This window comes from Dipteris shenzhenensis, chromosome 9 (genome assembly GCF_047967505.1).
Source record: "Dipteris shenzhenensis isolate YYH24624 ecotype China chromosome 9, Dip_SZ_1.0, whole genome shotgun sequence".
Taxonomy (NCBI): Eukaryota; Viridiplantae; Streptophyta; class Polypodiopsida; order Gleicheniales; family Dipteridaceae; genus Dipteris; species Dipteris shenzhenensis.
Window position 1 is genome coordinate 4775636 of NC_141604.1, and position 5479 is coordinate 4781114.

A 5479-nucleotide genomic window follows, 5' to 3' on the forward strand; every position below is an offset into this window, starting at 1 on the left:
CTCTTCCCTAGAAGTCCTTAAGCCAAAGGATTTTTGCCAACTGCATACAGAACCCGAGACCCCAAAAAGCATGCAATGATACCCTTCAAACAGTTGATGCAGTCAACATTAAAAATGACAATAAATCATCAGCAAACATTTGGATGCATAGTTGGCCTCCTGAAGGAAGCTGAATCCCCTGCATTTGACCAGATCTAATAGCTTCTTTCAATATGTATATAATAGGGACAGACGCTACAGCAAACACAAGAGGAGAGATCAGGCAGCCCTACCGCATCGAGCTCCTCAGACTGAAGCGTCCGACAATACCTCCATTAAGGCATAAGGCAGTAGACGCATCACCAAACAAGGCCATTATCTTCTTAACAAAACCCTCCCCAAATCCCAACTTCAACAGTACTGCTTCAATGAAGTCCCAGCGTATTCTATCATATGCATTATCTAAGTTAATCCCAAACATAATATATCTCTGGTCTGTAGCATAGGCATAGTCCAAGGCAGCACTAACATTAGATATGTTATCAAAAATCATTCTTCCTTTAACAAACCTCGCTTGCTCCATGTCTACTACCAGACGTTACACCTCCCAGATCCGGAGAGTAAGCGCCTTACCAACTGCCTTATACGACGTATTTAACATTATGATGGGGCGCCAATCCCCAACATTAATCCTAGTAGGCTTCTTGGCGACCAACTTGATTGAACCCATGTTTACATCCTGAGTAAATGGACCTCTGACTACCGCAGCATTTGCCCTAGCAATGACATCTAAACCCACAACATCCCAAAAGCATAAGAAAAATTAATCCATTTGTATCGGGAGCCCTGTCTTTTTTCATTCACCTCAAGGCCTCCCACAGCTCCATCAAAGTAAAATTTAAGGGCAACATCTTACTTTGGGCATCTGAAACACGTTGAACTAGACCCAATAACAATTCTTCCATCGCCTCCTGCCAATCAGCATCTTTGACTACAGGAGCTCCAACTATGCCACTAAGTTGAGCCTTGAAAGTTTCAGCAATATGCCGATATTAAGTAATGATCTCCCTATCTGGCCCTAACATCCTGTCCATAGTGTCCTACTGTCTTTTCTCTTCAAGGCTTGGAAGAAAAATTTAGATGGGCAATCACCCAACTTAAGCCAACATTGTCTGCTGTAGATTCTTGCAGATTCAGCCAGATCCAACTCTCAGGCCTGCAATTCCCATTCTATTTCACCCAGCATAGTAGACACATAAGGATCCTACAGAGAACTCATAACATCTGCTCTCAAGGAATCCTTAACCATTAAAAGATCCTTGAATTTCCATTTAGCATCACGAGCTTGCTTCGCCCAAGCTTTTGCCACCTTTAGTATCGCTCTGATACAGGCATCCCACTACTCACACGGGTCATCATACATGTCTTTTGTTTGGAACCAGGTAAGTCTGACCTGCCTACAAAACACTTGAGATGCAATAAATTTGTTATTAAGTTTGAATGGAATGTCTGAAGATCTACCAGCAGCCATCGGTAAATTGAACGACCAAGGCCTATGGTCAGAAAGAGCCGTGGCTTGAATGTACCGCCCCTTCATAGTAGAGCACAGCCACCACAAATCCCCTGACGCATAGAGTCTATCTAACCGGCCTGCCCTGAATTCAGTTCCACACCTTCTATTAGACCAGGAAAATCTACCTAGAGGCCGAAGGACCCACAGGAGGAGAGTCGAGCTGAGCGGCCTTGAGTGGTGGCAGGTGTCTTCTCGTGGTGTTACTCGGGCGAAACGCCAAGATGGACTGAGGAGTTAGGAGAGGTTGGTGAGGATAGTTCGATGTCTGGTGAGGGAGTAGCTGTAGGGAAGGAGCATGGTGAGGTTCGGATGGTGTCTGTGGTCGGAGTCCTCCCCTGCCCTACCCACAGACACCCTTCCAACTTCGAGGTGGCCTGTCCTACCTGGAAACACTCACAAAGAGGATCGGGTGCGTTCACTGAGGTCGATGATGAATCTGCATGCGGAGGCCGAAAGAAGGTCTAGGAAGTAGTTTGAAAATGGGATAAAGGTACTCGGTGGTCTGCAGACGTTAAGGTTTTTGGGGAAGGGTTCTTTCCTTCTTCATTGGTGTTTGAACAGCTTACGGACAAGTTGGTTGGGAGATCTTTCAAGTTCCAGGGTGCTACAGTGTTGGTCCCGTTAGGGACAATGCTCTAGCTACTCGAAAGTTGCTAATTTTGATGCCCTTTGATGAAAGCGAAACATCACTTATACTCAGCCACTTGGGGACACTGATCTAGGCATGTGTGTCTCTTATTTAATGAGTGCCCGTTTGGATCAACTTGAGATTTCGGTGGAACGGCTGGTGTCACCTCCGGGTTGGGTTTTGTTGGTTTGTGCAAGTCGAGTTGGTTATCGCCCAGCGGGGTCGCATCTTGGCGCTAACTCATGCTTTGTCATGTAAATGTCCTGTGTTGGTCTTGCTTTTCTTTAAGGCAGTTGGCTTTTCCTTTCATGTACAATTCTTTTTTCTTTTAATACAATTTTGAAATTCCCCTGCAAAAAAAACTCATGCTCTATGAGAAATTGCTCGAGGAGAGTGGAAAGAGTGGCTCAAGGGGATAGGGTGGAGGCTTCTCATCTGGTCTCCGCTGCAGCATTGAAGGATCCTCAAGACTAGCAAGGTATCAGCATCAGGGTGCACATCTGGCTCCGGAGGTGGCAGAAGAACCCGCAACTTTGAAAAGTGATGAAGGAGAACCTTGGAGAGTGGTCGAAAAAAAGGCAAATCGAAGCCTGCTGTGCTTGTTGGAGTCTGTGCTGAGTCGTCGAAGGTTGATGCGAGGTTGATGCCTTGCATGTAGAGAATAGTGGTTTGTGGATGGTAAGGATAATGCTTCTAATGGGTTTGAGAATAGGGGAAATGAGGGTATGCTTGAGGTGGCTCATCCGAGTGTGGTGGAGGAGGATATGCTTGTTGGAGGAGTCTCAGGCTGGGAGAAAAGTCCTCTACCAACAGGAGTGCTTGTTTCTAGATCGATTTCTTAATGATGCATACAGGGCAAACCAATGATTGTGGCAAGAGTTTGCTTTCTTAGAATGTCCGTGGTTGTTGTAAAATCGAAGCAACACACTTGTATTTAAATGTTGAGAAAGGTGAATACAAACATTTGTTTGCTCCAGGAGATGAAGTGTGGAGACAAAGATCCATTTTGGTTCTCAGTTAAGAATTTGGGATACAACTATTTAGTGAAATGCCACTGAGAAGCCTCCCTAGGCATAAGGGAGCAGTTCCGACATGAGGGTGGCTAGTTTATGGTTGCCGAGCTATGATTTGTGTAGCTTCCATTGCTTTGCATGGTACCCTGTTAGCGTCCATATTCTCAACTTTATTGCGGTAAGCCAAGAAATGACACAATGCTTTCCCTTCTAGAGGTATAATACTTGTTTCGGCCAATAGGATGGGGTAGGGCATTTGTGCCTTAATCCCTAACTCCCCTGTTAGGAATCGTTTATGCAAAGTTTCTATCCTTCCCCAGTGAATCCTAGACAACCCAGGTGCCCAAGCGGGGCATCCGTAGAGGATTATCGTTTACACAAGCATGGTGTACAAAAAATTTCTCATTTCCCAATTCCACAACTGCACCTTCTTGGCTTCCCTATTATGTAAAGTTTCTATTCTTCCCCAGTGAATCCTAGACAGCCCAAGTGCCCAAGTGGGGCATCCATAGAGGATTATCGTTTACACAAGCACTGTGTACAAAAACTTTCTCATTTTTCAATTCCACCTTCTTGCCTTTATTTTGGAACCTATATAGAGCTTTTAAACCCCCCAAAATCCTCCTTTCCACGCATGCATTCCATATGTAGTTGGTGGTGAAACCCAGTCCTAAATATTTATATCAGTTGACTACTTGTAGGGACTGTCCTCCAAATGTGACATGCAATGTTATGTGTCCCGATGGCCATTATCTTTGACTTGTCTATATTGACCTGCATTCCCAAGTGTTCGCAAAACTCTCTTAGTGCATCAAGATGCGCTTGCCGGCTCTCCTTGTTCTTTGTAAAGAATACCACATCATCTGCATAGATGAGCATTAACAAAGTGTATCTTGCAATTTGAATACCCTCTTTGCTGTGTATTCCCATCCACTCATGTGTGTGTGTGTGTGTGTGTGTGTGTGTGTGTGTGAGAGAGAGAGAGAGAGAGAGAGAGAGAGAGAGAGAGAGAGAAGTACAACAGCTATGTGAGATATTACCTAAAGATACATTAGATATCACTTGACCTTCAAGTTCTAATCAAAAAAAATTTTGGGAATAAGATATATGACTTCAATTTCTAATCATAAAAAATATTTGGGATGATTTCCTATTATATTATGCTTATATTAAGTTTTTTTGATTTTTTGGCCCAAAAAGCAGATAACCCAGGTGAGGTGAATGTTTTTGCCAGTTGGTGGACCACAAAACATTATAACTCATGATAGTTTACACTTGTTGAATATTCCCCAAACAACTTAAAATTTTTATTACCTTGAAGTGTTGAGGAAGTGTGTAAGCTCACACATTTTGATGTTGTTTGTGCCACATACCTAGAGGACAATCCTCTGACTATGCATCCATAAAGGTATGTAAAGGAGCATTTGGGATGGGTTCCATATAAAATTTAGGACCCATGTATAGAATTGTTGACATGATGATCACACTAATCATATCTTTTTCTTAAAATCATTAGCCATTTTAATAGTTCTCTTGGAGTATATAAGCTGACATATTAACGTGTTTGCATGTACAATGTACTGTTAGAATTGAATGAACATTAAAAAACTTTAGGAAGGGATGAATCCCCACAATCATTTTAGCATCCATTTGCTAGAAAAAGTAATGCTATATACCGATGCAAAGAAATATTTACTTGAAGAAATGCTTGTAATCAAGGAAATTTTGCCTTGTTTTGTAAACACATCCTTATCTATATGATAAATGAAACACATATACCTCATGTTGTATCCCCCCAACGCATGGAAAAGATGATGCAATAAATGGTTTACCTCTCACTATCATTGATATGTCTTTGCATCTATATTGCCCTTAGGAATCCAAAGAAAGAGGAAATGCATTGCTATACAAAAAGAAACTCCTTGGATTTAAAGAAGCGTAATTTCACAATCATGTTTGGCATTTGAGCATTTTGCACACATATTGGCAAGCCATGGGTTAAGCCAAAATTTCAAAAGCCAATCCATGTATGCAAGGTTAATTGATTAGCAATTTAAGAACCGATCAATGCATGTGCCAAAAGGAGCTCTCTCTCTCTCTCCTCTCTCTCCCGTAGCAATGTGCAGGTTCCAATCCAAGTATGCAAGGTTAATTGATTAGCAATTTAAGAACTGATCAATGCATATGCTAAAAGGAGCTCTCTCTCTCTCTCTCAGCAACACGCGGGTTGCATACTAGTATGCTTTTAAGATGACAGAGGGGCACACAACAAAATGACCTTGAACG

General features: G+C 42.5%; 1 long non-coding RNA gene across 1 annotated transcript; it reads right to left on the reverse strand.

The window, feature by feature from the left end:
• Nucleotides 1–518: 518 nt before the first annotated feature.
• Nucleotides 519–2047, reverse strand: LOC147898109 (uncharacterized). Its single transcript, XR_015541591.1, has 2 exons — nt 1566–2047; nt 519–1436 (listed from the first exon to the last, which is right to left on the reverse strand). It is a non-coding gene; the product is annotated as an uncharacterized LOC147898109 (long non-coding RNA).
• Nucleotides 2048–5479: the final 3432 nt, after the last annotated feature.